This window comes from Megalops cyprinoides, chromosome 8, assembly GCF_013368585.1.
Source record: "Megalops cyprinoides isolate fMegCyp1 chromosome 8, fMegCyp1.pri, whole genome shotgun sequence".
Lineage (NCBI taxonomy): Eukaryota > Metazoa > Chordata > Actinopteri > Elopiformes > Megalopidae > Megalops > Megalops cyprinoides.
This window is the reverse complement of record NC_050590.1, coordinates 6,141,325-6,152,525: the sequence shown is the minus strand read 5'-3', so window position 1 is coordinate 6,152,525 and position 11,201 is coordinate 6,141,325. Positions and strand designations below refer to the sequence as shown.

At 42.8% G+C, this 11,201-nt stretch overlaps 1 protein-coding gene across 2 annotated transcripts in view; it reads left to right on the top strand.

Moving 5' to 3' along the window:
* The first annotated feature begins 10,390 nt into the window (after positions 1-10,390).
* The window catches only part of LOC118782330 (GRAM domain-containing protein 2A-like), a 32,635-nt gene continuing 31,824 nt past the window's right edge, over positions 10,391-11,201 (top strand). For both annotated transcript variants that reach the window (XM_036535643.1, XM_036535644.1), the window contains exon 1: positions 10,391-10,587. The gene's annotated coding sequence lies outside the window, so the exon portion shown is untranslated. The remainder of the gene's footprint in view (positions 10,588-11,201) is intronic.

Sequence of the window (11,201 nt, the reverse complement as noted above, 5' to 3'; positions counted from 1 at the left end):
ATTGCATTACAAGTCAGGCAATGTTAGCTTTGACCGGTTCTCTTAAATCGTTCAGCATCGTTTTGGTTCTCAGCTTCTTGGGTGTTTGTATGCGTTACAGTGACTAGAGAAAACTGACTTTTTGCAAGTGCACACCACAATAGGCAATAGAGAATTCTGTCCAGTTCTTACTTTCAAAGCCAGTGTTTTTTAATGGTTAAAAGCCATCAGGTCATCTTCAGTGTTTGTGCTGATGTCACATGCATGTCTGAACAGGTGGCACCCTTTGCCTAAACAGCATAGAGGAAGGGAGAGGAGCCTGTAGATTTTAACAAACATTTTAACAGAATAGAAGGAGGTCAGAACCAAGTATATATAGTAATAAATTAATCATATGGCCTTCTGTCTCTCTCTCTCTCACTAGCAAACTCTTGCTGCCTGTTGAGTTTGTCCAGACTGATAAAATAGCGCTTGATTCTTTGTAATTTATTTTGGAGGATTCTTTTTTTTTTTTTCTTTTAAATTTTGTTACCCGTGGTAGGAGAAACCAGTTGGTTTGTTTATCACAACACAGCCGTTGCTAAAGTCTTGTCTCAAATGGTGCTCGATAGACGTCCTTTGTGATCCTGTGGGGGAGAGGGAAAGCATTCTGTTATTGTGGGTTTCCTTCTGTACCCTGCAGTCTCCCATCCCACCACCCTTCTGCTCGGCCCCGCCCCCAGGTCCTCTCTCCTGTCAATCACAGCCAGGGGGGCGTGACTCAGTATCAGTCATCGGTACTTGAAAGGAAGAAGTTTACAGCTTTTTTTATTGCTGTGTTTGAATTCATTCCCCAACTGTACCCACATCCCCCCGCTCCCCCCTCTCCAACCCCCAAAGCCCTACCTTTCCCAGCCCCAACTCAAACCCCTCTCCCTCCTGGAGTTTTCTCTTATGTAAAGTGTACATTACCACGTTTCTTTTTTTTATACAATACTGTAACTTGCCTTTGTACATTTAGGCAAAAAAATAAATCTTTTTATGAGACAATCACACCTGTCCTTCAGTGTCTCTCCTTTCTTCATTGTTGGTAATGATGGCTTAGAATGGTGCTGAGAATGGAAGCAGCCCCTTGTTTCCACACTGCTGCATGTCACTCAGGTGTGCGCTGTGAATTATTGGTTTGAGATGAATCACCCCTCGCTTTGAGATCCTTGGAAGGTGCTATATAAATAAACTCCATCCTTTATTGTTGGGGTTGGAAGGAGATTTCATGACAGTTCTTGATGTGAACATGATAATTACTGGGATTTTTTTTTGTAAATGCATACTACTCTACCACTAATATTACACTACTTCTGCTGTTATTACTGCAACAGTATAATCAACTCCTTTACAGTATTATCATTAAGCAGGTGCTCTATCCAAAGTGACTTACAAAGTTTAAAGTTTCATCCATACTGGATGTTTACTGAGACAGTTGTGAGTGAAGTATGCTGCCCAAGGGTACAACTGCAGTGCCCCAGAGGGGAATCAAACCCGCATCCTTTTCATTACAAGCCCTTTATCTTGCCACTACATCACACCGCTGCCCCTCCATATGTCTTTTACTTTACATTATTAGAACTTTATGTCTGACCATCTCTACCATACAAAACCCACCAGACAAAGCAATATCTAAGTTCCATAAGCTCTATAAGTGGTGTTCCAGTTGCTGTCTTGTCTATGCTCTGTCGTGGTTACCCTTAAAGTTGGAACACCTGAGACCTAACTCTCCATATTTCCCATAATCTTGGTCCCTTTAATCTGCAACAGCATCTCTTTCCTGGGTGCTGCACGACCAAGCCTCTTGACAGTTTAGACACTTTCATGCACACAGCAAATACCTTACATTACATTATGTTCATTTAGCAGGTGCTCTTATCCAAAGCGACTTCCAGCACAAGAGAACAGAAGTGTATCTGTTCAAATTTGAATGAGCAACAGTGTCAGACCAAGCTAACAACACTCACAAACCAGTGAGTGTGAACATAACATTTGCATTCAAATACCCTCGCCCCATGGGTTTGGAAAGGTGGCTGTGACCTCTGACCCCTGCTTCATGTGATGTGGCTGCAGCTGAAGGAGTAACGGCTCACGCCGCTCCACTGACTCCATTTCCCAGGTATTGCATTACATAGTCATTTAGCAGACAATCTTGTCCAAAGTGACTTTCTTAGGTTACAATTCATACATGTTATCCATTTATACAGCTGGATATTTACTGAGGCAATTGTGGGATAAGTACCTTGCCCAATGGTACAGCGGCAGTGCCCCAGCATGGAAATCGAGCCAGCAACCTCTCAGTTATGAGCCCTGCTCTTTACCTCTATGCTACACCACCACAGGTATACCTACTGATGCTGCGGGCCTGCTCCATTCCAGGCTTTGTATCTTCAATAACTCCTATGGTTGTAACCACCCAGTGGCTACGAGGAGTATGGTGACAACTCTAGTCACAGGAGTTAAATCCAGCGGGTCTTTCTGTGGCTTTCAGTGACTTTCCGTTCGCCTTCAGTAAAATGGACTGCGCTGGAAAAGGGTTGTCAGGTATTGTCTGGGATTCTGCCATTAAAAACGCAGGGAGAAGTTGCAGTGCCTCACACAGTTTTCTAGTGGATGTGCCTGAAATGATCAATACACACACCCGCACGCACGGCCAGGGCGAAATACTGGTGCAGCCTCTAGTGGACCAATGGTGTAGAATATTGTTTTAGATTGCAATTTTGTTTATTTTTTTCTCTTGTTGCAAGCTATTCTGCATTTTACTTCTCTTGTGTGTGTCAGGGTTGTTATGGGTAAGAAATATTAAGTCAGTCAAATATTGGTCGTGTTTTGCAGAAATCATTGCTTGATGATGAAAACAGAAGTCCGACACAGGAGAATATGAGGAGTGAGGCTGCTGTCCTTGTTTTGTGGTGTTTTGGCTCCCCCTGCTGTCACTTGTTGGTAACACATGACAGTCATGGCCTTCACTTTTGTTGTATTGGTCAGGAGTATGACTGACTCCAACAGGCATTTCTACATTTTTAAAATGACAAAAGGCAGAAAAGACTGCGTCATAAATGTCATAACATGTAGAAAGAGAATGGATTGTCGGAAATGAAAATGAAAAGGTGACGGATAGGGTGTAGATATCTAGGCTGAAATCCTGTTCAGAAAGTATATTTTGTGTTTGTTAAAGATAACTACACTGATGTCCTGCTGTTTATGCTTTAGTTAGTTCCCTCAAATTACGTTATTCATCTCTGATAACAATAACATTAATAAATATGCTCCCCCCCCAGCTCAAATAACCCACATTTCTCACTAGCATTTGCTTATTTCTTTCAATTTTTCAAGCCAAAGTACTTACCTCTTAATTGTGACTCCAGTTTATGCAGCGTCAGATATTTTTTATTTATTTATTATTTATTTATTTTTTGATATTGTGTTCTGACTGTTTTAATGTCCTGGAAATGTGCCTTTGCCATCGACATCTGCCAAGTGGCACTGCAATAAACACTAATTCAGTTTCAGCAAAATTCAGCAGAAAGAGCTGGATAATGTATTTTTTTTTTATTAGTAGTGGACGCATGGGGAGAGAGCTATTGATTAAGTTTGTGGAACCTGGAGTGCTCCCAGGTGAGCGGGAGGAGCGGGAGGAACAGGAAGTGGCAGTCTCACAGCCCAAAGGGGATACCACAGCTGTAGAAACCTTGGTTAAGTCCATGCAATTCAGCCCACAAAGAAGTAATGTAAAATCGACCAAAAATGCAGTGTCTCCATCAATGGATCTGCCCCATATTGCTGGTTGGACTGGGATTATGCACCTGGATCAAATGTCATTGCTGGTTTAATGTTGCATTTGACAGGTTGTCAGCAGATCCTAATTGATTCATACTGCGTTTGTTGCATTTAAGCGTATGCATTTTGCGAATCTGTTCACTGTTCAATCTGTTCAGCTCTTTCATGCCTTATGTAGGTAGACCGCTGTTTTTCCACTACTTGTGCAGGACTTGCTGATTTAATTTCTGTACTCTGCATTTACTCTAGTAGTTGCTCAAGATAAGGAAGCCTGCCGAGTAAATATGTACAGTAGAGCAATCTTAATCTGAGATAATATTTCAACTACGCTCCGTGAGAAACTGGTTTTGTACTTAATGAGCTGTTTTCCTGTGCAAATTCTAGGAAAAACAATTCTGCCATTGCTTCCTCTGAGTCACTTTGCTCTCTGTCCTTGGACCATCCAGTCGGATCAAACCAGACTTTCTTTGATGTAGCGACACGATGCTGTGTCACAAGCGGCTGATTTAAGCGAACAAGATGCAAGGGGAAAACAGGTGCTTGATTCTGTTTGTCAAGTGACCTGTGGCTGTCCTGCTTCTGAGTGTCAACACCAAAGCAGCGGCTAGCAGCAGAGAGAGGTCCTTTCATCTCTCTGTGAGCAGGACTGGTTGAGGTGTTTTTGTTTCCAGCCTACAGCCAAACACAGCATCAGTCTCGGGGGGGCGGGGGTGGGGGGGGGGTGGGAGGGGTGGGGGGGGGGGGGTGGGCAGAAAATACACAGCTGCTTTTCCAGACATTAATGCCAAAAGACAGTGGCTCCAGGGAATGTTCAGCACGTTGACAGCCAGGCAGTTCAAAGGAACTGCAACTGAAGCTTCCACCACTAGAGGGCTCCCATTCCCCTCTGTTTCAGTTCGGCCCATTGATTCTACCTTATTTTTGCATTTTAGGGTTGTCATGTAGTGTCAATGCCATAGATGGCCATCTTTTTAGGCTATACAACACCACTGATCAGGTGAAATCCTGATTGACTGCTTCCATAAGCTAACTCTTAAAGGATTATTTGTAACTTTTTATGTTATGAGTAATTTTTTGAGAATATGATATAGTAAAGCCTGTAAAAATGTGGAATTGAGCAGCACAAATAATTAATTAGTTTTATTTATGCAAATGCTCCTGAACCTTATAGTGTGTGTATGCGGACTCACAGCACCTGAACATCAGTGTGTGTGTGTGTGTGTGTGTGTGTACGTACATGTGTATGTGTGCATGCACATGTACATTGAACCTACAGGTCACCTAGTCATGTTTGTGTATGTATATGTATATGTATCATGTGCAGGCGACGTTGTAGTGTGTGTATATGTGTACATGTGTCTGTATGTACATATATAGGAATGCGTATGCAGTGAAGCATACATAGGGCTCAACACAACAATGCAACCAACTATACCAGACCTCTCTGTGACATTGGTTTGATCAGATAGTATTTTTTTTTTTTCCAAGACAGCGCAAAGTTGTGACTTGTAGCTTTTATTTTACATCAGGGTTTCATTTGTAAATTCCGAAATTTTGTATGGAAATTCAGCACAGCCATGTCACAGCTTCAGTGGCCTGAAGGTTTGGTAACAGAACTGTAAACCGTTCTTATGAAATGCATCATCGGTGCCTTGAAATGTTCCACGGAACCTTCACTGTCTTCCTCTCTCCATTCAAAGTATGGAACACTGTAACACAGCTAATAACCGTCACAGTTAAAGATGTAATACAAAGTAAAACTTGTCAGTCAGTGATATTGTGGCCTAACTTTAAGCATTGACAAAAAGGGACAGTTGAAGATGTCTTTTGACATTGCAGTCGGTCAGGTGTATGCATTTAGAAGGCATCAAGAGTGGTGTAATGAGCAGGTAAACTCCAGGGAAAGTGTTTCTTGGGCCCTTTTGAGCATTCATAAATCAACCTTGTCAATTACGTATATATAAAGAAAATAACTTAAAAGTAATGATATCCAATGTTTCAAGCATTGTCATGTGCCTTTCAACTGGCCCAAAACATTCTGTGCTACATATCAGTATCAGATAAGCCTCTGTCAAAATAAATGGTTTAGATTGGCCGGTTTTGAGGACAGTAGAGAAACTATATTTTCCCATAACAACCAGGTTAATAAAGAACTCTGTTTTCTTCTATGTTTCTTATAAAGTTGAAGCCAGTACATGAGGGTGATGGAGTGAGAATCTGGTCGCTCCACATATCCAGTGAGTCCATTTCAGTTTGCTGAGAGAATTAAATATAGTCTTTGGTGGCCATCAGCAAGTGACTCATTCAGAATTCAACTCAACTCACAATAAACATAACTGTTATTTTCAAACCAGTGTTATGTAGGATGTCTCTTGGCACTAATTCGGCCACTAATTCATCCTCTCCTATTCAATGGCATGATGAGATGATTAAAGCGTCTTCACTCATCCTGTAATTATTGTTATTGTTGCAGAACATCTGCGCTGACTGAACAATACCGGACTGATTTTGCTGGGGTGTGTCCACCGTCAGGGCGAGGAAGAGGCGCAGATCTGCGGGAGAATAGTCTCCCCTGTGTACACGGTGCGCAGTGGCGGTGGATTATGTGGGGATGAATTTGAGCAGAGTGTAAATGTGAAATCTGATTATCCCTGCATTGGGAGGAGGAGGAGGAGGAGGAGGCCAGGGGGAGGTAAGAGATGTGCTGATGCAATGGATTTGCACCAGGCTCCTCGTGGGAACAGAGGCGCGCTGACAAGCAAAGACAGGCTCCCTCCGCCTCTGCTGCGGCGCCGCAGCTGAGACCAGGGGGTTCATGGGATGCTTTCTAAAGCAGCCAGCCATGTGGCTCCTGCAGAGGATCCCATCCTGGAGATACCACACACTGATCCCAGGGAGATGCTCTGCACACACTGATCCCAGGGAGATACCCTGCACACACTGATCCCAGGGAGATACACTGCACACACTGATCCCAGGGAGATACCCTGCACACACTGATCCCAGGGAGATACTGCACTCTGCAGGGAGATACCAAACGCTGATACCACATACTGATCCCAGGGAGATACCACACGCTGATACCACATACTGATCCCAGGGAGATACCACACGCTGATACCACATACTGATCCCAGGGAGATACCACACACTGCAGAGAGATACCGCACTCTGCAGGGAGATAGCTCACACTGATCCCAGCGAGATAGCCCACACTGATCCTAGGGAGATACCCCACACTGATCCTAGGGATCCCCGGGGAAAAGGGTGATCTCATATGTGTGTGTCGCAGCTTTCATAAAGATACACCTGAGCTCGGCCCCTCCTTCCTACTCCTTGACCCTCCGGCAAATCAAACATTCCTGAGACCTTAGGTTTGAATCCTGGCTTTGTCTTTTGGAGGAGCTGGGGTGGAATCCCCTCAGGGTGTTCTTGGCATGTTTGTTGTACTGGGCAGGTGTGGGCTGGATAGTAATGTCTCCTAAGTACACCAGATTCATATTTCGTATTCACACCACAGAAAGGTTGATGTATTTTTAAAAAAACACTAACACCATAAAGTATCTTTTTCCTAAACATTTATCTTTACTGTAACCAAAAGGGGTCAAAAAAGGTAACCGATATCACAGATTTTTTTATACATCGACCAAATCATGTCAGTGCAGTGTTCTTCACATCGAAAAATTCTGGCATTGTTGAAGCCACAAGTGTTCTGATTTTCTGGTTTGTTAGGAGCATCTCTGAATGGGCGGGGTCTAAAACAGAACATCCGTAGCCAGCATAGGAATGCAGACAGCACTGGAACTTCCTGTTACCACCTGCAACCTATTAGACAGATGACAGTAGGAACGCCGGTGCTGGGTAACGTGTCAGAACAGAATATCTGTGGGGAGATGAGGGCTGAAATTTGTTAGATGAGCCCACATCCATGTTTTTAAAAAATTCAACACCACAGAAACGCTGCAGTCAGAGACGAAAATTCACCCATCTCATACTTGCAGTGTGAAATGGATATTTTGTTATCAAAATATCCATTTCACATGGGAGCATTGATAATAACATTTGTGCATGGTGCTCAAAAGGACACCGCAAATAGATAATCATTTTGTCTATATTATTCTGAGCATTTGCCTCTGTGGTCTGCTCCTTCACATTCTCATGTTTTCCATGGTGTGTATGTGTGTATGTGTGTGTGTGTGTGTGTGTGTGTGTGTGTGTGTATGTGTATGGAATTTGTAACAAGACTCTCTCTCTCTTACACTTACACTTTCTCAATACACTATTACACATTTTTACACAAGTTGTGGATAGGCATTACACATCATCAGACCCTTGTGATATCCTCCTGAGAATTGGTCCATATGGTGACAATCAGCAGCACAGTAATCGGTGATTGCAATCTGTCAGCTGGTCTCTATTTCAACACATCAGGGAGTCATGAGCATGTGGAACTTCCCCTCCCGCTGAGTAGAAACTTAGTCCAAATTGACCCACAGTAATATTTTCTTGACAAGGGCACTGTTGCATGTATTGCTTTGGTGCACAGTGAACACTGGGATTGGAGGGCCACAGTATTCAGAACCAGATTTATACCAGGCTTTTGATATGTCTTGCAACTGTCTTACAGCGATTCTGAACTAAGCCACCTTCTTTTACTCTGGGTAAAACAGTAGAAAACCAGATCCAACCAGATGGAGATCCATGCCCAGGGTTACAATACAGGAATGCTTCCCAGCCTCTTCAGGATGCACAGGAAATAAGTAACACACTCAGCAAGAGGGCTGTAGCTATCCCAGAATCCCCCTGGACTTTGGCTGGACTCCTCTGTTCTCTTCGGTGCAACTGCTTCTCCGCTGGCCACTTCTCTCTTTCCCCCTGTTATGTCAGGCTGCTTTTGTTGCAATACCTCAACCCCTTTCATTACATGAGGGGAAAAAAAAAAGGTTTCATAACAAAGTATAATTCTTGCATCTGGTCCTGTAAAGGTCGCAGTGTGTAAATGCGAGTGTTGTGTATATGCTGTAATCTTTCACATGCAGTAACAGAAAAAAAGGTTTATGATGCAGGGGCAGAAAACAGCTGAAAGGGCTCTCACAGAGTAAGCCCCCATCCAATGAGGGGATGCTGTTGTTTTTCGTCCAGCTTTTCTGGAAATCAGGCAACTGGAGTTAGAACATAAAAAGGCCCATACAAACCCTCTGGCCTGACCACTGTGTTAGCAGAACTTTGGTTGCCATGGAGGCGACCCCTTGGGTGAAGTCTGAGAGAAGTGCCCTATACCTGTATGAACCGTCTATTGGTGCTCTGTGAGAGTGGGAGAACCAGTTTCCTACAGTTTATTAGAGAGACAGCATGGTTTATTTACAATAATAGTGTTTTGGGTTAATTTATATGTTTTAACACTTATATTCCCAGTTCATCACAAATTTGAGAACTAAGAATACAAGCAAATATGTGTCATTCCAGGTTCCAGTGTGTTCTGAATCTCCAAAGACCAGTACTAGTATCTCCGAAGAATTAACTCATACTTCCCACAGAATGGCATGAACAATGTTACATGTATCCCAATTAGCATATAAAGAAATTAGGCAACAGAAGACCCCCGTCGCATCTAAATAACTAGGCTAAAGGTACTTATGGTGAAAAAAAAAAAAAAAAAACATTTCAATTTGACGCTGGGTGCATCGATGCATAAAAACCCAATTGCTCATTGTGCGCAATTTCATGGATGTTTTTCAGAACGCTCTCGCGCTGAGAGCAGAACCAGTACTGTTGAGGTGGCCGGAGGTGAATGAAGCAGAGCATTATGAAAACCCAGAGCCATCGAAGGGGGAGCACACAGCACGTGGACCACCGAATAAAAACAACTGCAGTACAGTGAAATCTCTTTTGTATTGACTGGTCTCTAATGAGGCTCTTGAACTTTCGCGTCAGTCTTGGTAGTGAGAAACGTCTTTGTCTTCCTTTTCAGGGCTCCCCAATTTAGCCATGCACGTGGCAAGCTGGGATAGGGCTCCTGTACTAAAAAAAACTGGAAAAGAAATAATCTGTCAAGAGAGGTCAGAGGAGCTTTATCATCTCATTCAGTCTCCACGGGGCCCTTATTAATGAGCAGAGGGCATCGAATCTGTAAATGCCAGAGCACGTGAAATTTGTGATGAATAAATTTTTTAAAATGAGTAAACAAACATGGGATAATGCTTCCATTTAATCAATGTTGACCTTCCCTGAATTATTATTACCTTACTCGACGAAAATACATGTTAAAGTAATTCCTAAAACATAGTACTAACAAAGTACATCAATTGAACAAAACAGAATAATTATAGTTATGACCAAAACCAAAATAAACCAAAGAAAACCGGGTCTTCACCGTATCCTCATTGGTGACACCTATGGATTATTTTTAAGACAGCGTGTGTATATATAGTAAATTCTAATTCTAAATGTGTATAGGTAAATCGTTCAGTATTGGCGCTATTACACAGATAATACACGAACGCGAGAAGGTTTATGTCCATCGGACGCGTATATATTAGGCTACTTACAAATCCGCTATACGTGTGCGTCAAGTAAGGCACTGCCCACTTTACCCGCGGATGCTCAACGCAACAAGTTTGCAAGCCGAGACCCAGCCTCCTCGGTGTATCTGCCGTCGTGTTGACAGCTCGGACTCCCGACACGCTTTTCCGCTTCTTTTCGCCGTGTACCTTCTCTAACGATGGTGATATTCGGTAGATTCATTAATCGCCAGTCAACGGAAGAAATGACAGTCGTCCGTGTGGTAAACCAATAACGCTGAAGGTAGGTTTTTACAGAAGTAAGGACGGGTATGCTTCGGTTAGAAAACGGCAGATTTATTTGAACCCTTGTGCGAACTGCTACGGTTAAGTGCAACTGACTTGCAATAAGTCGCTTTTGTTTTTCTGCATTTTGTTTTTCATTTTCAGCGAACCTATTTTTAGTACAGTCGCACTGAGTTACTGCACAGTAGTTAGAAAACGCCAATAATGTATATGCAGGTTTGTATTCATACCAGGAAGATTAATGACACTCGTTTCAAAATGTAGTCGGCAACGGAAGGCTGAGGCAGCCACAAGGAAGAGCCGCTAATAACCAGCCACCGAAGTACTAAAAAACTCAGAGAATAAGAATCAGTTGCAACATGTAACTTTTAAGGTATCGTTTCGATGTGTAATCATCAAATTAAGTGTACAGTGTGATTTCGCTTGATATGTGGTCACAGGACAACCGGTGGAGTTTCCTTCACTTCACGTCATAGGAGAAAGTGGTATTAATGGACCTTGAAAGTGTTTAATTAAAACGGACACACTAAGGTTTGACACCTCTCTTAGCAAGTATTATCTGAACAGTTTTATTTGAATATTATCTGAGCAAACCGAGGAACTCTGAAAAAC